The sequence below is a fragment of the Lissotriton vulgaris genome, chromosome 1_1, assembly GCF_964263255.1.
Source record: "Lissotriton vulgaris chromosome 1_1, aLisVul1.2, whole genome shotgun sequence".
In the NCBI taxonomy this organism is placed as follows: domain Eukaryota; kingdom Metazoa; phylum Chordata; class Amphibia; order Caudata; family Salamandridae; genus Lissotriton; species Lissotriton vulgaris.
Window position 1 is genome coordinate 951,626,541 of NC_141685.1, and position 26,322 is coordinate 951,652,862.

General features: G+C 49.0%; 1 protein-coding gene and 1 pseudogene across 8 annotated transcripts in view; both read right to left on the reverse strand.

The window, feature by feature from the left end:
- Window positions 1-26,322, reverse strand: part of BAZ2A (bromodomain adjacent to zinc finger domain 2A) — a 1,275,716-nt gene that overhangs the window by 352,176 nt on the left and 897,218 nt on the right. The window lies entirely within an intron of this gene.
- Window positions 20,440-23,158, reverse strand: LOC147748260 (uncharacterized; annotated as a pseudogene).

A 26,322-nucleotide genomic window follows, 5' to 3' on the forward strand; every position in this document is an offset into this window, starting at 1 on the left:
TTTGATTAGAAATATAATTTCAAAGGAATTACAGGTGGTGATTCAGCAGTCTGTGAAGCAGGCTTTGGGTAAGAAGAAAAGCAATGATGAAGGGGAATACTTTTCAGTATCAGAGGAACAGGACCATCACAGAGTCCGTGCAGAAAATTCCTTTCTAAGAGAAAATACAGGACAGAGGGGAGCCCCAAGCGGCTAGCAAAGGCACGGAACCTGACACGGTGCAAATAGAGGTCAGCTTGATGCAGAAAAGGGAGTGTATCAATCTTAGCATGCAGGCAGTAAAACTGATGTAGATTTAGATGAGTACATTTTTGATTTGAGAATAAGGATGGTTTAGATGAGGAAAATGAAACTGGTGGTAGAGGAAGGAGTAGGGAGACAGTGGTAGATCCTTTCGGAGATAAGTTATTTAATTCACAGGAAATTAGGTACCCAAGGGGTAAGGATTGGTGGCCTTTGGACCATGTTCCAGATTATTTCAAGGCAAGGATAAGAAAGTCGGGCGTGGCCAACTAAAATGGCCGAGTGGACGTAATCCACTGGGGGCTCAGTGGCGACCGTTCTTAAAACGTGGGATTCTGGGGGCATGGCTACGCAGGCCAGCATGGCAGACGCAGCCTAGTGAAGCTCCGTCCCGCCCGACATTAATTCGCTTATTTATCCTGTCCCTCCCATATATCCCGCTGCCCGGAGGGGTGACGCTGATGCTGGAAGCCGATAGCAGGTCTCCGGTTGCGGTTGAAGAGCTCCAAGGTGCACGGAGATCGTGGTGTGGAGCTCGGTGGTGTGCGGCCTAGGACGGCGAGGTGAAGCTGGGGGCCTAGAGTTTCGCGCATCCCAGGAACCAGCACACTGGTGGCGGCCGCCGCGGACGGAACGAAGCACAGGACCGGAGGCACCTGAGGACGACACCCAGGGGAAGATAACCTTCTCTGCGATTTCTCCCAGTGGCGGACCCTGGAGGCGCGCCCCTCTCTCTTCCTTCTGCTACACCGGGGCTCCCACGCAGCGAGGCCGGGTGTCGCGTGGTGGAGCCCGAGGCTCTATTTTGGAGCCGCCCCGGGGTGACATTAAGCAGTGGTGCCAGTGGAGAGTGATCGGGGGGCAACTCGGCCCTCGGGAGCGACAACCGGAGAGTGAGGGAGGTGAGATTTGACCAGAGTGGAACCTCCCGTTGCTGGATTTGTCTTCACCGTGGGCCGTGGACCTGGGGGTCTGCCCAAACTGACTAGGAGTGCATCACCATGTGGGGCCTCGGACCTGGGGAGTAGAGAGACACTTGTGGAGGGGAGTAGACCCGTGGCATTGCTAGTGGACACGTGGATCAGAAGCCAGCGTGTTATTCTGCAGCGATCGGCCGGCAGTGGATACGGCCACCCTTCCAGCCTATGATCCGGTGAGGACGTGGGACACGCAACAGGGCAGTGGATCCTGGTGTGGGGGTGCTCGATTGGCGGCCGAGAGTGGTCTGAACATTCGCTAGTAGTACCGGTGGTGCCTGAGCGGGCACACCCGAGGAAGTGTTCAAATGGACAGATGAGACGGTGAAAGTGAGGGTGCATACTAAGCCGGGCATGGACTCTGACTCATCATTGAGCGGGGCACAATCGCAGACCTCTCGGGGGTCGCGAAGGAGGGGGAACTGGCGGGCCAGATCCAGCCGGCGATCTACGTCCGGCGGGGCCTTAGAGGGGGGAAGGAGGCTCCTGAACATCAAACAGTAGATCCCGGATTTTACAGCGGGCGGGAAAATGGAACTTGGGCTTTCCCGCAACCTTACACATATCTGTATTGCTATGCGTCATTGGCTTACTTGCCTATGGATGAGGGGGAACTGATGGGTAGATGTGTACAGTAAAAGTGTTTATGTGTTAAACAGCAGCGGGGTGGAGGGAGATGCATTGTGGGTGGATTTTTCCCCCTAGCTTTGGGCGGTTGGGGGTGGGGGCGTTGGGTATTTAGGTTGTTGGATGGGGATCCATTGGTGTAGACGGCCTCAAGTCCTACGTTGGCGGCCGAGAGCCAGGTATGCCGCGACAGGTACTTTAATGATCTTAGGTATGGGGTGAGGGGTTGGGGGCTGAGATGGGAGGAGTTATGTGTTTTAGGGGGGGTTAGTTCTGGTTGGGCATGAGTCGCACGGTTGTAAGGGGGTCTCAAAGGTTATTGTGTGCGCACCCACATGGCCCAGCTGTTGGGCGTGTGCTCCTATCATTCCCAGATGGCGATTCCCGTGGATAGGGCTCTAGGGCCCAGAGGATCTCTCCGTGTCCTTAGCTGGAATGTACGGGGAGTGTTGGATAAGATTAAGAGGGGGGCAGTGATATGGCAAGCAAAAACGGCGGGAGCTGATGTCTTGATGTTACAGGAAACCCATTTACTAGGCACTAAGGCACTATGTCTACAACGCTATGGCTATCAGCAGGTCTTTCACAAGGGCTTTACTAGGGGATCTAGGGGGGTGGCCATCTTAGTGCATCGCAGAATTCCCTATGTCCACTCAGCTCAATGGGTTGATCCACAGGGCCGACATATTTTTGTTAAAGGGATGGTTGGGGAGGAACCCCTGGTGCTGGGGAGTGTATATGACCCGCCCCCGCTGCAGTGGTCGATGGTGGAGAAATTACTTGCGGTGTGGGCTGATATTCCTGATGCTTTAGCGGTGGTAGGGGGGATTGGAACGACACCATGGATGGCCTCAGAGATCGGTATCGGCCGGGGGGAGGTCAAGTGGCAGACCGTCCTACCAAATTGAGTGACATGGTAAGGGGCTTGGACTGGGTAGACACTTGGCGACACCTACACGGTAACAAGAGGGAGTACACGTTTTTCAGTGGTCCACAAATCCTGCTCTAGGTTAGATTATATTTTTGTTCCCAGAGCGGTGATTGGTAGGGTGGAGTCGGCTGATATACTACCGCGTGGGCTCTCGGATCATTCCACCATCACCATTGATCTTTGTTTAGACAGGGGGCGGCAGCCGTTTCGATGGTGCCTCTCCAGATGACATCTTCAGCTAGAAGACTACCAGAAACACATGGGTAAGGCTATAGCTCACTTCCTGATTGAGAATGTAGGGTCAGTGGCGGGCGCTGGGACAGTGTGGGAGGCTCTGAAACCTAGGCTGCGGGGAGTTGTTATTGCCTGGTGCGCGGATGCCTGAAGAAGGCGCAGGGCGGAATTAGTCCGAGCTGCAGCTGAGATTGAGGTATTGGAGCCCCAAGAGTAGCATTGAAGGTGAGGGCCAGGCAGTGGGGCAACTATGCATCCCTACTAATAGACGAGGCGCGACAGGTATAGCTTGCGACGCACAGTAGGATATATCAGTGGGGGGATAAATCGTGAACAATGCTACACAGGTTACGCCAGGGACGTTCCAAGCACAGATCTTACCGGGGATACTAGATGATGCAGGTGCCCTAGTCATGAACCCAAGAGAGCTAGCGGAGAGTTTTGCGACATACTATGCAGATCAATATGACCCGAAAGAATGCCTTTCAGCAGAAATGGTGGACAAATTTATCGCGGATTTACCGCGAAGTGCGGTATCAAATGAGGTACGAGAGCGCCTTGAACTCCCGCTGACGAAAGAAGAGCCGGTCTTAGCCTTGGGTGAACTCAATACAGGAAAGGCTCCGGGCCCTAATGGGTTCCCTAGCGAATTTTACAAGAAATACCACTTACAGTTGGGTGCGCAATATAGAGCGGCTTTAGAAGAGGCAAGGGAGCGGGGCAGACTCCCTCCTGATTGGAGGCACGCCGAGGTGGTGGTATACCACAAGCCTGGCCTCCGGAACAACACACATCTTACCGACCTATCTCCCTCCTGAATGTGGAGGCCAAGATTTTGGCCAAAGCGCTAGCTAATCGGCTCTTGCCTTTCATTGCGGAGCTGGTCCATCCGGACCAGGCGGGCTTCATTCCCAAGAGGGCAACTAGGCATAATATTCGGCGTGCACATGTAGCAGTAGCTGCGGTTCGGGACAGGGGGGAGCAGGCGGCGCTTCTCTTAGCGGACATGGACAGAGCCTTTGACTCACTGAGTTGAGTTTACTTATTTGCACTCCTACCCCGGCTTAACTTAGAACCCCGCTTCCTGTCATATCTGCGACTATTGTATACGGATTTGACGGCCTCGGTTCGGGTCACAGGGGCCATATCCTCCAAATTTTCCATCGGGTGTGGCACCCGTCAGGGTTGCCCCCTCTCACCGTACTTGTTTGCCCTGGCCATGGGGCCACTGGCGGCATGGGTGCACATTGGTGCGCAGCTGCGAGGATTCGAATGGGAGCGAGGTCTATCTGATAGGATCGCTCTATACGCAGACGATGTCCTGTTTTTCTTCACAAATCTTAATAGGTCGGGCCTCGCTTATTGCGGATCATGCAAATCTTTGGAGAAACCTCAGGGCTATATATGAACCCTCGCAAGTCGTCTCTATGGGTGGTGGGGGAGCGCTCAGGTGTAGGAGACTGGGCGTCAACACTTCAGGTAGCGGTGGGGGGCATTAAGTATCTGGGGGTGTTCTTGTCTGAGGTTCCAGAGGTCTCCTGGGAGCAGAACCTAGTGCCGGTTTGGGACTGAGTTCAGGCTGACATTAAGGTATGGTCCTGCATGCCACTCACTATCTATGGTAGGTTGGCCCTTTTTAAAATGGCGGCCCTCCCTAGGCTGATATACCAACTACAGAACCACCCTTACCCTGTCTCGCCTCACTGGTTCCGACAGGTGGACTCCATGCTAGGACAATTCCTCTGGGCGGGAGGTGCTGTGCAGGTGGCACTGCGCACTTGCTTCTTATCAACGTACTGTGGTGGTTTGCCAACGTCTGATATTCTTTCATATTACCAAGCCTCCCATCTTCAAGTCTTGAATGAGTGGTGGTATGGAGTCAGGGGGGACCCGGCATACGCCCTGGAGCGCTGCCTTATGGGGTCCAACACTCTGCACACTATTTTATACTCGGCGCAGTTGAAGAAGTTGCTACCACCGGCCACTCAGGTGGTATTCCAGATTTGGAGACAGGTCCTGCGCCGCATGGGATGGTGGAGCAGGTTAACTAGGGAAACCCCCCTGTGGTGTAATAGACGTTTGCCTGGACTGGCGAAAATGCAGGGCTTCCGGGGATGGGATAACATCAGAATATCGATGCTTGGAAATGTACTGTCAGGAGTGACACTTAGGTCTTTTCAGGATCTGAGCCGGGAATATGGCATGCCGCGGTCACAATTCTTTAGATACCTCCAGTTCCGTCATGCCCTTGCCCCGAGCTTGGCGGGCCTCGACTCACTTCCTGAGTTCAGCCCGCTGGAGGCAAAGGTGTTTATGAAAGATCTGGAGACAAAAAAAATATCTTGCATTCACACACTGTTCCTCATCGCTGCAGAAATTACGGGAGTCTTGGTAAAGGGAAGTCGGAGAATTGGAGGAGGAAGATTAGAGGGAGGCGTTGGCAGCCCCCAGAGCCGCTGCAATAGCGATGCGCCTGCGGCTCATTCAGTTCAAGTACCTGCATAGGGTGTACTTCAAGTACCTGCATAGGGTGTACTTTACCAGGGAGAGATTGTTGCGGGCGGGTCTGATTGCATCCCCAGACTGTCTCCGATGTGGTCAGGAAGTGGGGACTTTTTTAAACACGGTATGGAGTTGTAGCTCTCTGGATAGGTTCTGGAAAGGGGTGTGGGATTGTATGTCTGAGGTCCTGGGGTGGGAACTCCCCCGTACACCGCAACTGGGTTTACTACATGTGCTGGAAGGGGTGGGGGGTAATATTTATAAGAGACATTTATTGTTGCTGGGTCTCACACTGGCCAAGAGAGACGTGGTCAAAGCATGGAAGGATACAAGGGCCCCCTCAGTGATTGCGTGGAAGAGAGGGCTAGATTTTTGTATGGGAATGGAGCAACCGATCTTTGTTGCCAGAGGATGCTCACGCAAGCACTATAGGATTTGGAAACGTTGGGCTGAATTTCGGGGCATATGGCTGGAGCCCCCAGCAGGACAGGAGGTCTACTCTGAGGTGGCATAAAGGGGACAGGATGGAGAGTGCATACATGTTATCAGTTCAGCATATAATGTATTTGAGACAAGTGACTGAATCGTGCGACTGGGGTGGGTGGGATCCTGGGAGGGGGGAGTTTGGGGTGAGGGAGGGTTAGGGGGGGGGGCTAAAATTGTTATGTTTGATGCTTGTATATAATCTAATAGAAAAGTAGATTGCCAACCAATTGATGAGGTATATTTGACCTGCAGTTATCTCTGGTATTCAGAGCACTGCGAAATGTGTGCAATCTATCGATAAAAATTTGTTTAACAAAACAAAAAACTTGGGATTCTGCGATACAACAGAGCCGGACACCACTGAAGTTATGACCCCTTGAAGGTGGAGAGTGTTACAACCTGAAAACCAGTCTGAGACTCGGTGGAACGTTCAGATGTTGAGGAATCATGGAAGCACCAGAGTTGCGCTGCGACGAAGGGCGGGCCCGCAGGAGACTGCCATGGTCAGAGGAATGGAAGAACCAGCAGGTTTGACATCTACGGCTGTGCGGAGGGAGAGAAGGAGCGGGGTCCCTCGTGGCTCAGCCCGAAACCCGGAAGTGACACTGGCGGGCCATGCCGCAGCATGGAGGGCCTGACTGTTCTGCCCGACAGAGTGGGGAGATTTGAGATGGCGAGTGGAGACCCCCCGAGAGCATTAAAGTTTTGGTGAGACAGAGGCGGGAGAGAGGGGGCAGGGCTTGGGCACTCCGGGCAGGGCCACTTACAGATGTAATTGTAGCAGCCAGGTGAAGACAGCATACTCCAGGCGAATATAGGCTGGGCAATTCTGACCTTAAGATTGCAGCAGTGGCCGGAACAGCACAACGGAGCCATCCCCGTGGTAAGCAAAGAGATAACGACTGGACCCGCAATCTGGGCCCACAGCTCCATGCCAGTAATCAGAAGGAATGAAGGGTCTACCCTCAGCTTAGCGGGTGAAAGGGAATGATCCTGCCTATGCAGCATAACCTAAGGTTCACTGGCATGTGCATCGCCCCGATGAGCATTAGCGGAGGCCCAGTGCTTATAATAGGCCTCAGTACCAGAGAGTGAATGGCCTCAACACTTCCTGCAGGAACCAAAAGAAGTGGAGCGGGATCAGGCACGTCCCCCCCACCCCTTCTCACCCCTCAGGGTGAGAAGATGATCCGACTGTGAAGGAGGGCAGAGAGGTCAGGGGAGAATACCTTGAACTGGTCTGGTATTGAGCATACAGGGACCAGGATCGCTGGCAGGCGAAGGGGAGGCCTAGGAGCAGAGGAATCGGTCAAGAGGCACTGGCCCCTTTTTGGCGTCAGAGGACCCTGCATGGTTGGCACACGGCGGGCGGCTAAGTCTATGCTGCCAAAGAAAAATTAGAGATACAGGGTCTCAAACTACTTTTCGCCAGTGGAGTCACAGGAGGAGGCATCAGCTTCGCAAGCAGACGGTGTAATGACTAACAAAACAAGATCTTCTGGCCTCCCCTAAAGGACTTTAAACAAGCACTACGGGAGGACCTGCAGGCAAATATGGCCTCTTGCATCGAATCTCTTCGCTCAGATATTAATGGCCGCCTACTGACAACACAACAAGATGTAGTTCAGTGAGAGCTAGGACTCTAGATTTGGATAGTAAGTTCCAACAATTGGAATGCTGCACGGTCCAGGCAAAGGAGGCATCAACAAGGCTTAAGAGGCATCCATAACTGTCCATACTTCAATATGAAGACTTGGAAACAGATTCCGGAGGGACAATTTATGCCTAAGGAATCTGGAAGAGGGGGTGGAGTGTCCAGATCTGGAGGCCTTTGTGGACGGTCTCTTTGCCACCGTACTGGGAAGCACACACTTGAAGGTCAAACTCGACAGAGATCACAGGGTAGGTCTACTGCCACCTGGGGAGAAGAGATGCACCAGGGATGTACTAGCCAAGTTACATTCCTTCAAAGTCAAGGAGGCTATTATGCAGTCAGCATATAAATCAGAGGTGGTACCTTTCAGGGGGCCTCATGCTGCATTTTTCAAAATGTGGCTTCGGCAATACTAGAGAGGTGCATGCAGTTCCGCCAGTGACTGACAAGCTGGGACGTGACTACATATGGTACCGATGGACCTACTCTTTCGGACTAGCATTTGAGTGGCACAACAAAGTACATCCCCCGTTGCTGATCTTGAGGAAGTGCTGTAACTCCTGAGCCCAACGACGGAGGCGGACAGTCTGGCAACAGCAGGAGCGAGGAGTTCCAAGGAGATTCCAATGGAGCAAAGACAACAAATGCAGTGGCTCACTCAGGGCTGCCCCAGAACACAGAAGAAACATGGGAAAGGGGAGATGGTTACCACTCACAATGGGAAGGGTGCTGAAGTAGATGCTGGTCCGGGCGAGGGGAACTGAGGCCCTTAAGATGAAACATTATGAAGACATCATTCAAACAAATGGCCACCTAAGGACTCCAATTATGAGTGTGCTGAGTAGGAATAGGACCTACAGGGACATGGGCCAGCTGGGGCAACTGCACTGGGGCAGAGGGGTTCCCGTGTGGGAGTCTCTGCAAGAACTCAACAGATTCCGGAGTACTAGTAAGCCAACATTGGCTAGGTTGTCGTAACGGACACTGACCTACATGCTGGAGAACAGGCAACGACCTGAAGGAATGTAGAGTTCAAGACGTAACTTCTATGTTCTAAATGTTCACATTATGGGGTTTGTATTGTTTATGCTGTTTGGTACAGGGGATCCATGGGGCTTACTACGGAATTACTGGCGGGTTGGGGGCAGGAGGTACATGGGATTGATGTTTCCCCAGAGACCAGCATGGGTGGAGGTGAGTTGGGAGGAAGGTTGCAGCAGCTTACAAGGGCGATACACATCGTTGATAGGGGAGTCATGGTGATCACAACCCTTATTTGGAAAGTGAGAGGGCTGAACTCTCATGAGAAACGACAAAAAATGTGCAAATATGTGCTAGACCAGAGGCATGATGTGGTAACTTTGCAGAAAATGCATATTAAGCGCTCCGAAGATCACAGGTTAAAGAATAAAAATTACACCCTCATGTATAGGTCTTCTGCAACAGCTAAAAAGAATGAGGTTGCACTTTTCTTTCATTCCACAGTTCGGTTTCAGCCTCAAGGATGCAAGGCAGACAAGGAAGACTATGTTTTTGTGATTAGCACACTGACCCCAGCCGTGCAGGCGGTCACCTTCCACCCTATCACACTCTCGGATCATGCCCTGGTGGTCACGATACTGAACTGTTTGCACAGCAATGGGACCAATTGCTGCGAGATGACTTGAGGAAGTCAATCAGAGGCTACTTTCAGACAAATGCTCTATAAGACACCTCCCTCTCTACCCATTGGGACGCATTTAAAAAGCAGTTCTTAGGGGACAATACATAGAGCTTAACGCCTCCCTAAATAAACAGAGAATAAAGGAGAGACAAACCCTTCAAGCAGAGTAAAAAACTGCTGTGCAATCACACATGGAGAACCCAACCATAACCCTCCAAAGGCACGTGACGGCATTGCGAGGGAAACTCAACACAATCTATAACAGAGCAATCTATAACAGAGCAGAACTCACACTGCTGCCACTTCAACGCATTACATACGAGCAAGGCAACAGGATAGGGACTCATCTAGCGAGGCAGTTAAGGATTAAGAGGAAGAAGGAATATATAGGTAACATTGAAGATGGGGGGTGGGGGGGGGATGGGGATGGTTACCTCCGACACTGGTAAAGCTCAGACCTTTGGCCGCTTCTACAAAAACTGTACACCACGCAGGAATCTAGTGGGCCGGGGCGACATAGGTACTTGGAGGGTGTAGTCCTGCCCCGAGTAATCGACACCAGAACAAGGTTTTGAGCAGCCTCATTACAGAGGAGGAAGTATGGGAGGCCATAAAGAAATTGAAAGTAAATACATTTCCGGGGCCAGACAGCCTGGTTCTATAAGACCTATAGCGCAGAAATCACTCCACACCTGGTGGTCCTTTTTAACTCAATGGTGGGGGCTGGGGTTGTTACACAATCTATGGGTGAGGCTCTTATGTCCCTTGTATCGAAACCCGCTAAAAACCCAGCAGCCTGTGGCTTTTATCGCCCAATAGCCCTCCTAAATATAGATGCAAAGTTGTACTCGAAAATATTCACTACCAGATCAGAAGATCTGCTCCCTTATTTAATACACCCTGACAAATCTGGCTTTATTAAGGGGAGACAAACCCATGATAACCTCCGGAGAAAGTCACTAAAAAAGTGATACCAGAGTTCTTGTTGACACTGGATGCTGAGAAGGCTTTTCATCGGGCCGACTGGCAGTTTCCATTCCATACCTTGCATATGTTTGGCTTCTGTGACCGATTTAGAACCATGATTAGGGCTAATTATGCATCACAGAGGGGGGCAAGACAGGGTTGCCCCCTCTCACCATTACTATGCGCCTTAAGCATAGAGCTGTTAGCAGATAGGATAAGGACGAACCAGGAGATTGGGGCACCATGTTCAACTCAATAGAACACAAGGTGTCACCAGTTGCGGACGATGCCCGATTGTCTTTAACAACACAGCAGCAATCACTAGCAACACTCTTCCATGAACAAGAACGGTTTAGCAGGTGGCAGGATTTAAAGTTAACTTGACTAAGTCTTTCTCACTCAATTTGACCCAGCCTACCTCTCAGATGGAGGTCCTGGGGAGGGACACACCCTTTCAGTAGGCCAAGAAAAGTACCATGTACTTGCGCATTAAAATCGCCCATGAAATTTAAACCCTTTTAGAGCCAATTATCCCTCTTTACTTCAACAATTGAAAACTGACTTGCACAGGTGGTCCTCACTATATCTATCATGGTTGGGGAGAATCCAGGTAATCCAGAGGACTGTACTGCCTAAGCTGCTCTACTTATTTCAGGTCTCTGTATTGCACTGGAACGCAGCTACCTCCCGGCACTCCCCACCCTAATAATCTGGTTTATCTGGGAGAATCGTAGGCCCCGCTTACCGTATAAACTGCTACGCCTACCTCGATCAGCGGAGGGTCTGGCTACCAGACTTCAATCTCTACTATAAAGTGGCACAGCTGATGGTGACTCCTGAGGACAAACAATGGCTCCATATTGATAGGGCAGTGGTATGGAAATACATCTGGGATCTATTGTGGAAACCTAAGGCAGATAAGCCCCGGAATGCGACCATTAGCACCCCCACGGGTACTACCCTCAATGTTTGGGACGAGGTGCTTCGACAATTCTCCTGGACGACCTTTCCCTCGCCTCTCAACCTATTCATTTCAACGCGCATTCCCATTAGTACAACACAAGGGTCCCTTTGACGCTTAGGGGGATGCCTGACATTATCTGATTTATTCCACAATAAGGACATTCTCACCTTTGAGAATTGTTAACAAGAGTTTAATTTGCCAACTGCAGAACAGTTTCGCTATGCCCAAATAGCTCACTGGGTACAGCAGCCGGCAGTCAGGGTGGCAGCCACTGGAGACCTGACTCCTATTGAAAGTTTTGCCAGGCGAGAGGGAAGGGGGGGGGGGGGGAAGAGGGGTTAGTGGGTATATCTCACCTTTATACGATCACCTGTTGGACTCCCTGATTACCCCACGCTAAGGAAATGTAGAACCCTGGGAGGCGATGTTGGGGGACACCATTTCGGAGGCTGGATGATCTAAGCTCTGGCGGGTCATCCCTAAACTTAACCACCCCATTGGCAAGAGCGAGCCCCACTATAAGCTACTGTTCGATTGGTACCTATACCCTATTAAACTTAATGAAATCTTTCTGTAGGTGTGCGATCTGTGCTGGAGTGGCTGTGCTATGTTAGAGGACTTTAAGCATATCTTGTGGGACTGTATTTGACCGTTCTGGGAGGAGATCCTTACTCAGATCAAGGAAACGTTGGGATACCCAATCCCAGTGATCCTGCATTTGTACTGTCGGGTCTTAGGAGTGACTCCTTGAAGTATCAAACTGTTGGGGACCAAACAGTTATGTGGCTGTGTTTGGGGGTGGTGAAAATGGCAGTGACAGCAGCATGGAAGAACAAAGAGGCGCCCTCGCTGACTTAATGGCATGCAAGACTCTGGACAGCACTCACTATGGAGCGCATGGCAGATGTATTAACAGACACATATAAGAATTTTAAATATATATGGGGAGGCCTGGATCAATACGTCTCGGAGGGTCTACCACTTTGTGCTTGTCCGACCAGGACGAGGGCCCAACATTTGTCCCAATGCTCTCAACCCCAGTATTGTGATAATGAGAACCTGCTGTACCATAGTTTAATTAAGGAGTTGAGGGATAAGGGAGCTGTAAGCGGGCTTGTTGTATCTTAGGCACCACCAGTTGCAGGAATCTATAATTTGGAAGAACTAGCTGGTTCTGTTAAATATGAGAAGCTGTCTCTATGTAGCTATGCAACTGGGTGGTGGAATAGTACATAACCACTATCCTGCTGTTTCATATAATAAACACTGTTTTGATTAAAAAAAAGAATAAGAAAGTCCATGGAGAAGGATGAGAGAAGTGTATGCTAGCAGAATGCTCCAGACCTATAATTGAAGAGAACGTGCCTATGACACCTAACTTGGATCCGAAACGGATTACTTATCTATTTGAGATGGGTAAGGATCCAAGAAAAGGATTGGAAAAATCCTTGAAACCATGTCAAGATAAGGTTCTTGACATTCTGGGGCCACTGGCAAAAATATTTAACGCTGTGGAGGACGCGTATGTTAAGGGTCTAGATCTTGATCTGACACCGTTAAATGGGTGGCGTTGGAGATCCATTTGTTTTTTAGGAAACATGAAGGCAGGACTTTGGCAGCGAGAAGAAAAACTGTGCTTATGAGCATTAATCCCAAGGTACGTGATTTAGCGAATAGGGAACCTAGTGAGGATGCCCATGGGATTATTGTTTGTTGAAGGTATGGTAAAGTTATTAACTAATTATGTGCACACCTTCCGAGTTTGGATAAAGCGCAATCATCTATGCGTAGAGTGTTTTCAAATAGTGGTTTTTATGGGTGGGCTGGTAGGAGAGAGCACCCTACCGGCCGTGCAAGTTTTAGAGCCCAGTATCAGAACCAAAGCAATTCTCAGTTCTTTCCCCAGAGAGGGAGAGGTTGAGGATGCTCAGAGGAAGGGGTCAGAATACCGGAAAAGGACATAACTAGGGTGAGTACGAAGATTTTTCTGCTTCTATCCCGAAAAGTATAGGACGACGATTAAGGTATTTAAAAGAAAAATGGAGATCACTGTCACAAGATGTTTAGGTTGTAAGGCCCATAGAGGGGTATCTGATAGATTTCGATGCAGGACCTGGGTAGATAATGGAGGTGCGCTAATTGGTATTTCAAGGAGATTTGATACAAATAGTACTAGAGGAGGTTTTACAGATGTTGAAAAAGAATGTGATTGTGAAAGTAGAGAAGCAGGGGAAAGGTTTTGTAAGCACTTTATTCTTGGTAGAAAAAAAAGGACAAGGGTTGGAGGCCGGTAATACATTTAAGAAATTTGAATCAATTTATGATATATCAACATTTCTAGATGGAATGTATTGATCTTTTAAGAGATATGCTCCAAGATTGAGATTGGTTGGTGAAAATGGATCTCAAGGATGCTTATTTCACAATACCGGTAGCATAAGAGAGTCAGATGTTTCAGTAGTGCAGGTAGAAAGGCCAGTTGTTTAAGTTTCAGAGTTTACCGTTTGGGCTTACATCAGCTCCTTGGTGTTTCACAAAGGTAATGAGACCGGTGGTTAATTTTCTTAGGGAGAGAGGAGTGATAATGATCATTTATCACGACGACATCTTGATAATGAGTCAGGATGTTGGAGAGTTAAGGGAACATTTGGAAATGGTGAGAACTCTGTTAGAAGGTTTGGGACTTACAGCACATCAAGAGAAATCTGTTTTGGTCCCAGCGCAGATGCTGTAATTTTTGGGATTCTTGGTAGACACAGGGTTGTCAGTTACTTCTTCCAGAGAAGAAGACGAGGAAGATAAAACAGGAAGTACAATCAGTAATAAAGAAGGAGAAAAAAAAGTTGAGTTGGCACGAGTGATAGGGTTACTGTCTTCGTCAATACAGGCAGTTTTTCTGGGGCCGTTGCATTACAGGGCCTTGCAGCGTTTTTGAAAAGTTTAGGCCTAGCGAATGGTCTGAGGTACGGAGATGCAGTGTCGGTATCTCTAGAAGGAAAAGAGGAGTTGATTTGGTGGAAGGAGAATCTGGAGGCTTGGAATGGTCAAGCAATTTTTGGAATTACGCCAGATTTTGTGCGGGAGACAGATGGAACCAGCTCATAATGGACCTTATCATCGCCAAAGAAGACTCTACCCAGCTGGTGGCAATCGAACCATGTGACTGGTCAGACCACCACATCATCACCTTCTTCATCAACGAAAAGGTCAAACTTAACCCAGCTCAACCTGCCAAAACCAAGATTTGGAAGAGGGACATGAAGAACCTCAACCCAAACTCCTTGCCTGCTCACACAGGCAGTCTCCTCCTTCCCCCGATGGACGTCTCTGATGTGCACTCATTGACAGACCACTACCTAGACACCATGTCTGCCATAATCAATGAAGCCGCACCCCTGCAACTGAAGAGAGTAGCCACCAAGAACTCGAACCCATGGTACGATGGCAGCCTCAATGAAGACAGACGTGCTATGCGCATGGCTGAGCGCTCGTGGAGATCTGACCCCTCAGCACTGCACCTTAGAGCGCTTAAGAGTAAGAGAAACGCCTACTTCAGAAAAATCAAACGCTCGAAATCAGTCTTCTTTAGCCAACAGCTGGATCAAGCTAAAAACCGACCTAAAAAACTGTTCGAGTTAGTCAAAACCCAAACCAAAACGCAACCTCCACAACCTAACAACTCAACAAAGGCTATTCCAAGTTGTGAAGACTTTTCTGCTTTCTTCAAACAAAAGAACGACACTATAAGAAGTGATCTCCTCAAGGATGTAAGTCGATACTCCGGCTCCATAGGCATAACTAACACTCAACCTAAAAACAACGCCTCATGGTCGTCCTTCGACACCTATTCTGAAGAATCAATTCACAAGCTGCTTGTCACCTTGAAACCCGCCAATCACCACACAGACCCCCTACCTGCCAATGCGGTTAAAGTCCTCACCCCCCTGCTCCTCCCACTCTGGACTAAAATCATCAACTGCTCCTTGCAACAAGGGCTCATCCCAGACTCCCTCAAGATTGGGCAAGTCACGCCTATACTCAAGAAACCCACAGCTGACCCGACCGACCTAAACAACTATCGTCCTATCACCAATATCCCCACTCTGGCAAAACTGTTAGAAAAATGCGTACAACTCCAACTGACAAAACACATTGAGCAGTTTGAGCTCCTCAACTCTCACCAATCAGGATTCAGAGCAAAGCATAGCACGGAAACGGCCATGACACACATAATTGATGACGCCCTCCAAATCCTTGATCACAATAAGTCTTGCCTCCTCATCCTTCTTGACCTCTCCTCAGCATTTGATACTGTCAAACACGAGAAACTACTGGAGCTCCTAAACACCAGGATGGGCATATCCGGGACTGTTCTCAAATGGTTCACATCCTTTCTGCACAATCGGTCTCAGAAGTTCAAGATCAACAACGCTCTGTCCTCACCTGTGCCAGTAACACTAGGCGTCCCACAAGGTTCCTCCCTATCCCCCACACTGTTCAACCTCGTCATGGAACCACTCACCACCTTGCTTCAATCTTCAAAGGTACACTTCCATATGTACACAGATGACACTCAGCTCTACCTCAAGCTTCAATCCCCTGAAGACATCAAACTGTTGAATACCACACTAAGAAAGACCCAAGCTTGGCTGGCCGACAATCACCTCAAACTAAATGCTATGAAAACTGAGTTCCTTCTGATCTCTCCTCCTACGAAAAAGGCCATCACCCAAACATGGCTCAATCATCTAACCGCACTCAATGTCCAGCCCACAATCGTGGACTCCGCGAAATCCCTTGGCATCACACTGGACTGCAATCTCGACATGCAGCAGCATATTAGCAAAGCAACTAAAGGAGCCAACTTCCAAATCAACACGCTGAGAAAACCCAAACCCTTTCTTCCACCCAAGGACTTCCAAACTGTTGTTCAAGCCTTAGTCATTCCTCGGATAGACTACGGTATTGCGGCTCTCAGCGGGCTCCCCCTTACAACAACGGCTCCCCTAAGAGCCTCCCTGAACGCGGACGCTAGAGACTCATCACTGGCTCAAGAAAACACTCGCATATATCCCCTGATTTAAAATCCCTAAACTGGCTGCCTATTGAAGCCAGAATTCAGCTGAAAATTGCCTGTATGACGCACTCGGCCATACACCACAAGTCACCCAACTACCTCACTCAAAAGCTGACCATTTCAGGAGGCTCAAGATCCAACAGAAGCACAAAAACCCTCCTCCTGAAACCACGGAGATTCCGGAAGGAAAAAACATACAAACGCTCCTTCTCAGGAATGGCGCCTAGGATCTGGAATGCACTCCCGCCAGAAACCAGGCTTATCCCTTCCACTGTACTCTTCAAGAAAGAGGTGAAGGCCATCCTTCAGGCTAAATTCACCTGAATTCTATTGATACTGGAACAATGACAGTACTTGGCTCCTACATTAGCGGCCTTCTGATTGCTTACCTATGCGAGTCTCTTCTCGACTGCTCTCGGATCTAAATCATCGCACGGATGCTATATTATTGGTTTCCAACTTGGCTATTGGGTTGTACACTATGACTTGAGTGCCTCACTAACTTGCAACGCACCCATTACTGACTACTACTCTGCTTTCACACTGTGTTTACTCACCCTCTGGGGTGCTATAATCTTACCCGATTAGACATTGTACTGCTTCCATATTATTGTTTCTTGATTGTTATTAGTCTGCATACTCTTGTGTGATTGCTACCCTTTTTTGCAACTCACTGACTACTGAATTTTATAATGTTTCAAGAGTCTTGTTTACCCTACCTACTGTTTATGTAAAGCGCTCTGATATCTGCAAAGATCTTGTTCGCGCTATATAAAACCTTAAATAAATAAATAAATAAATGCTATTGGTCAAGGACAAGAAACTGGAGGACGCTGACACCGTTGGTAAAGGAGAATGAATATGCTACTTACCAGTATGCATCTGTTCTTGGCATGTAGGGCTGCTAACATTCATATCTTAGCATTAGATCGCCGCCTAGTGTTGGGTCCGGATGATCGCACATTGTTGTCCTGGAAGAGTCTTCGAAGTGTCCTGAGATAGGTGGCTCCTCCCCTGGACTACAGTGCGCATGGGCATCGGCTCCATCCCCAGATTGTTTTTCGCCATTGTGGCAGAAGATGGAGTGAAAAGTGTAAGTGATGTCCATGCTAATGATTGAATACAATAGTATATCTGCAGCTGCGACAGGCACCGGGGAGGAGGGTGGGCGATATGAATGTTAGCAGCCCTACATGCCAAGAACAGATGCATACTGGTAAGTAGCATATTCAGTTCGAGGCATGTGGGCTGCTAAATTCATATCTTAGCATAGAATATATAGCAGTCCCTCCATTAGCGGCGGTTGCCCGTGCCAGCTGCAGAAACCTGAAAAAGTGTTTTGAGAACAGCCTGTCCTACAGCAGCTTGCTGCTTGGAATGCACGTCAACACAGTAGTGTTTTGTAAAGGTATGTGGTGTAACCCACGTGGCTGCTCTGCAAATGTCCTCTAAAGGAATGTTCCCTAGGAAAGCCATGGATGCCCCCAATTTGCGTGTGGAGTGCGCCCTTGGGGGTATTGTTAAAGTGCGCTTGGCCTTGTGATAACAAATTTGGATGCACTTAACAATCCATCTGGCTATTCCTGCTTTGGAAATCGGGTTGCCTTTGTGTTGTGGTGAGAAGGCAACAAAAAGCTGTTTTGTTTTCCTAAAGTGTTGTGTCCTGTCTATGTAGTACATCAACGCCCTCCGTACGTCTAACGTATGGAGCATTCTTTCCGCCACCGTTTGTGGGTTTTGGAAGAATGCCGGCAAGTCTATAGTTTGGTTGAGATGAAACTGTGACACCACCTTTGGAAGGAATTTGGGGTTAGTACGTAGCACTACCCTATTTGGATGAATTTGAATGAATGGCTCTTGTATTGTAAGCGCTTGTAGCTCACTAACACGCCTCAGTGACGTAATAGCAATCAGGAAAGCTACTTTCCACGTTAGGAATTGTAGTTCACACGAGTGCAGTGGCTCAAATGGTGGTCCCATCAGTCTGGTGAGGACCACATTGAGGTTCCACACCGGAGCTGGCGGTGTTCTTGGGGGAATGACTCGTTTCAGACCTTCAAGGAAAGCTTTAATGGCAGGCACTCTGAAGAGAGAGAGATGCTGCCTATTTTGAAGGTAAGCTGCGATGGCGGATAGATGTATCCGAATCGAAGTGAACGCTAGCTTGCACTTGTAAAGATGTAACAGATAGCAAATGATGTTAGGGATAGATGCATCTAGCGGGTTGATGTCATTGGTGGTGCAGTAAATGACAAAACGCTTCCATTTTGCCGCATAGCATGCTCTGGTTGTTGGCTTCCTTGCCTCCTTGATGATGTCCATGCATTCAGGAGGTAGGTTGAGGTATCCAAACTCTAAGACTTCAGGAGCCAGATCGCCAGGTTGAGCTGTTGCGGATCTGGATGCTGAATTTCTCCATGGTTCTGCGTCAAAAGCCTGGGCGTGAGGCGCAGTCTTTGATGCGGAACCACTGAGAGTTCGAGGAACGTGGTGTACCAGGCCTGGCGCGCCCACGTTGGAGCAACTAGGATGAGTGTCATCGAGTGCTGCCTTAGTTTTTTCGCCACCAGTGGTATCAGAGGTGTCGGCGGAAAAGCGTACGCAAATTTGCCTGACCAGTTCATCCATATCTCATTGCCCTGCGATTGCGGGTGTGGGAACCTGGCGGCGAAGCTTTGGCATTTTGCGTTCTCCCTTGTGGCGAACAGGTCTATCTCTGGATGACCCCACCTTTGGAAGTACGGCTGGAGTACTGATGGATGTATCTCCCACTCGTGCATTTGATGGCTGTATCTGCTGAGCAGATCCGCCATCTGATTGTCCTTCCCTGGGAGGTGCTCTGCCATGAGGAAGATGTTCCTCTGAATGGCCCACTTCCACATGCTCTGAGCCAGATGAGACAGCTGCGGTGAGTGGGTGCCCCCCTGCTTCTGGATGTAGTACATCGCGGTCATGTTGTCCGTCCGGACTAACACCACTTTGTTGCACAGATGTACAATGAAGGACTTGAGCGCCATGAAGATCGCCATCAGTTCTAGATAGTTGATGTGCATCTTCTGTTGCTGCGTCGTCCATAGTCCCTGCACTGTGAAATTGAGCAGATGAGCTCCCCATCCCTGGAGAGATGCGTCCGTTGTTAGGATAATCTGTGGCACTGGCTCCTGGAACAGTCGGCCCTTGCAAAGGTTGTGTGGAGTCCACCAATGCAGAGAGTCGTATGCCCGACTGGTAACCAACACTAGGTCTGTTAATTGTCCCTGAGCCTGTGTCCACTGATTTGCTAAGCACTCCTGGAGCGGGCGCATATGCAACCGTGCGTGAGGGACTATGAAGATGCAGGAGGCCATCATGCCTATCAACTGCATGAACACTCTCGCTGGAAGTGAGTGTTGTGGTCTGAACCTTCGGATTAGAGATTGCATGCTCTCTATCCTAACTTGGTTTGGTTGAGCTTTGGCCGTCAGGGTATTGATTGTCGCACCTAGAAACTGCCGGCTGAAGATGCGACTTTGGGTAATTCAACGAGAAGCCCAAGTCGTGAAGGAGGTGAATGGTAGTCGACATGTCTGCGGCGCACTGTTGTTCCGACTTGGCTTGAACGAGCCAGTCGTCCAGGTAGGGGTAGACATGGATGTTCTGCCTCCTGAGGTGCGCTGCCACTGTCGCCAGGCACTTGGTAAACACCCTTGGGGCCGTGGTGACTCCGAAGGGTAGGACCTTGAACTGATAATGCCTGCCTTGGATTGTGAACCTGAGGTATTTTCTGTGGGACGGGTGTAGTGGAATGTGGAAATAAGCATCCTTGAGGTCTAAGGTTGCTAAGAAGTCCCCTTGGTTTAACAAGGGAAGAATCTGTTGCAGTGTAAGCATATGGAAATGTTCTGACAGTATATACAGGTTGAGGGGACGGAGATCCAGAATTGGTCTGAGAGATCCGTCCTTCTTTGGAATAAGGAAGTACAGGGAATATACCCCCGTGCCTTCCTCCCCCACTGGCACGAGATTGATTGCTCCTTTTTGCAGCATCACCACCACTTCCTGCTGCAATAAGTGCAAGTGCTCTGCGGACATAGGCCTTTGCCTTGGTGGAATGTTGGGTGGAGTGGATTTTAACTCTAGACAATAACCGTACTGGACAAGTTGTCGCACCCACCTGTCTGTGGTGATGTTGAACCAGACGGGCAGGAACTGTTGTAGTCTCCCCCCGACAGGTGTTAAGTGGTCGGGGGCAGTGACAGAGAGTCACTGTTTGCTTGGGGTAGAGGAGCGTGAGTTGTTGTTCCCTCTGCCGCGTCCTCTGGTGCTGTTTCCTCTGTAGCCCCCCTTGTTCTGTTTGGGGTACGAGGATTGTGCTCCACCTTTAGAGAATTGTGACTGCTGACCCATTTGTCCTCTGGTGACTCCACGTGCACCTGAGCGACGAAAAGTATTGCCACGAAACTGTTGTGATTGAAGGGCCCCCATAGATTTGGCAGTTTCGGTGTCTTTTTTAATTTTTTCTAGGGTGGTGTCAACATCTGGACCAAACAGTCTATCAGGATTGACAGGTTGATTAAGTATGGTTGTCTGAATGTCAGGTTTAAACCCCGATATGCGGAGCCACGCCTGTCGTCTCAGCATGACGCTAGTGTTAATGGTCCTAGCGGCTGTGTCCGCGGCATCCAGTGCACACTTCATGGCTGCGTTGGAGATCAGTTGTCCTTCCTGTATAATCATTTTGGTGCCCTCTTGAAATTGTGGAGGCAGGTGTTGCACAATTTGCTCTAGGGTGTCGTAATGCGACCTATCATAACGTGCCAATAGTGCCTGTGTATTTGCAATACGCCAGAAATTGGCAGCCTGCGCAGCTACCCTTTTGCCTCCTGCCTCTAGCACCTTGGACTCTTTATCCGGGGGAGGAGCTTCACCCGCTGTTTGGGAGTTGGCCCTCTTCCGGGCATTTGCGACCACCAGGGAGTCAAGCGGCAACTGTCCCCGAATGTATGCCGGGTCTGCAGGTGCTGGTCTGTACTTTTTTTCAATACGTGGATTGACCACCCTCGCCCTGGTAGGCTCTTTAAAGATGTCCGCCGCATGCTTGAGGACCCCCTTGAGCATAGGCAGTGTCTTTACAGTTCTATCAGAAACTGAAAAAGTGTCAAATAGAAAATCCTCTTCAACAGGGTCAGCATGCATGTCCACATCATGATTAGCAGCTGCCCTTTCAATGAGTGCATGGAAACCTGCAGAATCCTCTGTTGGGGATGCACGTGTACTGAAAGGCTGTGGGTCTTGTCCCACATTATGGGTGTCTTGGTCACCAAAGTCATCATATGAATCCGGCTGTGCATCTGGTTCATTGACTGGGAAAGTGTATTGGTCATCTTCACCATATCCCTCACCGTCAGAGGGGTCTGGAGACGGAGTTGGGCTCTCTCTTAGAGGGGACTGGATAGGTTCCATGAGGCCTGAGGCGTCCTGTGGATACTTTTTCTTCTTCAGGGGGATGACATAGGAGTCCACCGGCTGTGAAGTTATCTTCCTTTTGTAAAGGGTCAATTTGCCTGTATTAGCGTCGATAAAACACTCTGAATCCTCTTCTGAGTCGATTACTCGACCTGAAAGTGCCCCTGCCGTTGAAGAATCCGACTTCTTTGGTGTCGATTTTGTTGAGAAGGCCTTCGGCGCCTCTTTTGGCGGCAGAAGGTAGAGGAGTTTACTGGCAGATTTGACCGGAACGTCTATCGCCTTCTGTGGCGATGGCGTCGGCGCCGACGAAGCAGCGGCTTTCTCCCTAATTCTTTGTAGTGAAGAAGCGACGAGGGACGTTTCATTCACAGTGGCCTTTGGCACCGACGAGGAATCCTTGATCTTGCCTTCGGATCCGACGTTCTGTTGGCCCTTTTGAGTCTTGGACGATGATGCTGCGTCCGCCGCCCCAGAGGCCCTGGATCGATGCGCAGATGTGCCAGCCTTCGATCCGTGTGACTTCGACGGATCCGTCTCTACCACGCGTCCGACCAACGTCCCAGTTGGTGTCGGAGCCGAGCTGCTGTCCTTGGCGGGCTTTGCCGGCGTCGCAGCGGTTGACCTGTGCGTTCCGCCCTTTTTAGAGGATCCCTCCTCTGGCACCGATTTCGACACGGTGGAATCGACAGATTTCTTCGATCTCTGTGGACCGGAGGTCGAGGGAGTCGATGAAGCAGCGCTTTTATTTGTTTTTGGTGGTACGGCCGCCATCTTAGGGACGCTGGAGTCCTTAAGTTTCAGTTTCGTTTTCGGTTCGGCCATCTTAGGTGTAGTCGATACCGTAGGTTTCAGTTTCGGTTTCGATACCGTCTGTGCAGCAAGTATGTCCGTGGCCGGGCCTAAAGGCGGGGCCGTGGCTTGCGCGACGGGGTCTTGGGTAAGGCCGACAGGCGATCCCGTGACCCGTTCTGTATGTCCGTAAACTTCGGGGCATAGCTCATCCCCTGAGCTATCTTCCACGGCCCCATAAACCTGTTCGACGTCCCCTACCTCGTCGACGTTTTCAAGGCCTTGATCCACGACTTCGTCGTCGTCTTCCGGATCCGCCTCGACCTCCGTCTCGGGCGGGGAGATTTGAAGATGACGGCTCAGGCCCTCTTCTTCTTGCTCGTCCAAGATGTCGTCCGGTTCCGGGGCCGTTTGGTGGGCCTCAAGGCGCACCGCGCGCCGAATCTTGAGTGTTTTCTTGGACCTGAAACTTGCACAGGCTCTGCAGTTTCCTTCGTTATGGTCTGGTGAAAGGCATTTGTTACAGACCGGGTGCGCGTCTATATGTGGGTATTTGGCCCCACAGAGCGGACAGAGCTTAAACGGACTCCGCTCCATGCTGGAAAAGTTGCTGTCGAGTCGCGATGAGAAGGCCTCGATGTCCGAAGAGCAAAAACTCCGCTGATTCCGGCTCCGAGAGACGGAAGAACTCGAGACCGCACGCAAACAATACCGACGTAATAAATACAAGGCCTTTTGGCCGAATAAAGTTATGTTTTCTCGGTTCCGACAGAGACGTCGAGACCGCATCCGAACCCAATGGCGGAAAAAAACAATCTGGGGATGGAGCCGATGCCCATGCGCACTGTAGTCCAGGGGAGGAGCCACCTATCTCAGGACACTTCGAAGACTCTTCCAGGACAACAATGTGCGATCATTCGGACCCAACACTAGGCGGCGATCTAATGCTAAGATATGAATTTAGCAGCCCACATGCCTCGAACACATATAAATTGTTTGAAAACGCAAGCAGGGTTGTTTGCATTGGAGAGTTTCAAGACCGGTTTCAAAGGGAAGTCTGTGTTGCTGAAAATGAGCTGGCTGTGGCATACATAAACAGGTTGGGAGGTACGAGGTCCAAAGGTCTAGGGGATTTGGAAAAGAAGATATGTGATTTTTGTTTGAAACACAAAATAGGATTGAAGGCGGAGTGTTTGCAGGGGGGGGTTTGAATGTTATGGTAGTTAGGAATTCTTGATACATGACCGATTACAGTGATTGGAAGTAAAGAGAGGATGTTTTTCAGAGAGTTGGGTCCTCTGGAAGTGGATCTTTTTGCATCAAGGCTAACCTTTCAGTACCAAAATTATGTGAGGTGGAGACTGGATCCAGGGGCAATAGCAGTGGATGCATTTTTGCAGAACTGGAAGGGGATGAAGGGCTATGCGTTTCCCCCAGTTTCTATGATCCAGAGGGTTTTGGTTCAGGTGAGAAGGTAGATGTGTCAGGTAGTTTTGGTTACTCCATTTTGGAAGACAACCATGGTTTCCACCCGTGATGGAATTTGCAGTAGAAGAACCATTGATGGTGGTGTCATGCAAAGGACTTTTGACGAATGTGGAAGGAGGAGAGCATCCATTGCTATAGGTGGGTTCTCTCAACCTTCTGGTATGGAAGGTATCAGGTGTTCAGGAGGATACTCAGGACTTGGGTTCGGCTGCAGAAAAGGAAGAGGTATAGAGGAGCATGGAAGGTGTGGTTCGGCTGATGCTTGGAAGGGGGTTTGGATCCCTTGGAGGCAGATGATGTTCAAGTGGTGAACCTTCTGGTAGAGTTGTTTGATAAGGGGGTGTTTCACAGGACAGTGAATTGTTACAGGTCAGCGGTGGCGGCTGGTCACTCAAACAAGGTGTATCGATTGGTCCACTGGTATGTAGGGTGATGAAGGGAATTCAGTTGGGGAGACCTACGAATCCTAGCTATACCACATTATGGAATGTAGATTTAGTTCTCAAGTTATATGAGGGATGGCTGGACAAAAGGTACTTAGAGGTGAGAAAGCCATCTTGGAAGTTGACTACATTATTATGTCTTATTACTTTCCAAAGGGTGTCAGATGTGAAGGCACTGGAAATATCACATAGGTTTTTTCAACCAAATGGTGTAATTTTTTAGGTTTGCAGGCGGACTAAAACAATGTCTGGGTCCATATTTTAGGTGAAGGGAAGAGAGAAGACCCCACGTGTTCCAGGGAACAGGGTACTACAGACAATCAAAGTCAAAAGCTATTCCTGGACTGGCTCATGGACAGTAAAGCTCACTCTGCTCTGTTATGGTCGCATCTCATTCAATCAGGGTATTTAGTTGGTGTATTTCTTAAATTACTGGTCACAAACTAAAATGTAATGTTTACAGTCTTTTATTTAAAAATCGAACACTATTCTTCTTCCAAAAGGAGACAAAGAATTTTTAAAAAAAATTCTGAAAAAATATTTTTCTGAAAACATTTGACATAGAGACATCTCATACAATACAATAAAAATATATTAAAACATTCAATAATGCATCAAGTTTATAAAACAAATATATAAAAAAGAGAAACAAATGTACCATAATCTAATCATCAAGTGTAATCATACAATACATTTTCAAAATAAAAGAGAGAAAGACAAAGAAACCCCTATCTTCAATAGAACAAACGATATTGCTACAGATTGGTCAGCTCCAATAGTCTTTACACAGATTTCATGTGACTTCCAGTGTCCAAAATTGGGGTATAGCTGGAGCCCCCTAGACTTTACTTGGATTCTATGTTATGTGGTGCGTCGACGCGTTTCAGTGTTAGAGGCCGTGGATATGGTCACACCTTCTTCAGGACAATTTTTTTTTGAGAACAGATTTTTATTGAGTGCATATCCAGGGATAGCCTTTTGACTTTGTTTGGGTCCATATTTTATCCTTTGCTTAAGTTTCCAAGATTTTGTGTGGTACGCCGGTTAAAAGAATATGAGAATAGGATGTTGGAAAAGAGAGCTGAGGCTTGAGCAAGTGTTGATTTTATGTGTGAAACTTTATAAAGCGGTTTTTAGTGCAACAATTGCATGATGGGTGAAGGCTGCTATGAAGGAAGCAGTTGTTGGTGTGTCAACATTTACAGCACATTCAGTGAGAGGAGCGATGGCAAGTAGGGTGTGTATGTTAAGTGGTCGATTGGAAGATAATTTGAAGGCAGCTGAATGGTCTTCTGCTCAAATGCTCAGAAGTTTTTTTTTAACTTAAATCAATATATCATGTTTCATAATGTGTTTTACCAGTATGAATCTGTTCTTGGCATGTAGAGCTGCAGAGTAGTACACTTTGCATTAGATAGCCATCTGGTGCTGGGCTCGGATGGTTGCAACTTGTTGTTGTCTTGGAAGAAGTCTTTGTCACGAGATAGGTGACTCCTCCCTTGGACGATAGTGCGCATGGACATCGACTACATCCTTAGACTGTTTTTCGCCATGATGGGAAATGATGGCTTTAGTAGAAAAGAAAAACATGTCCGTGTGTATATCCAAGTAAGATATTACTGGAACAGATACAGGTCCCGGAGAGGCGGGAGGGCGTGTACTACTCTGCAGCTCTACATGCCAAGAACAGATGCATACTGGTAAGTAGCATTTTCCGTTCGAGGCATATGAGCTGCAGATAGTACACTTTGCATAGACTGTACAGCTGTATCTCCCGTAGCGGTGGTCACCTGTATCGGTTGCTTTATTTTGAAAAAGTGTATTAAGAAC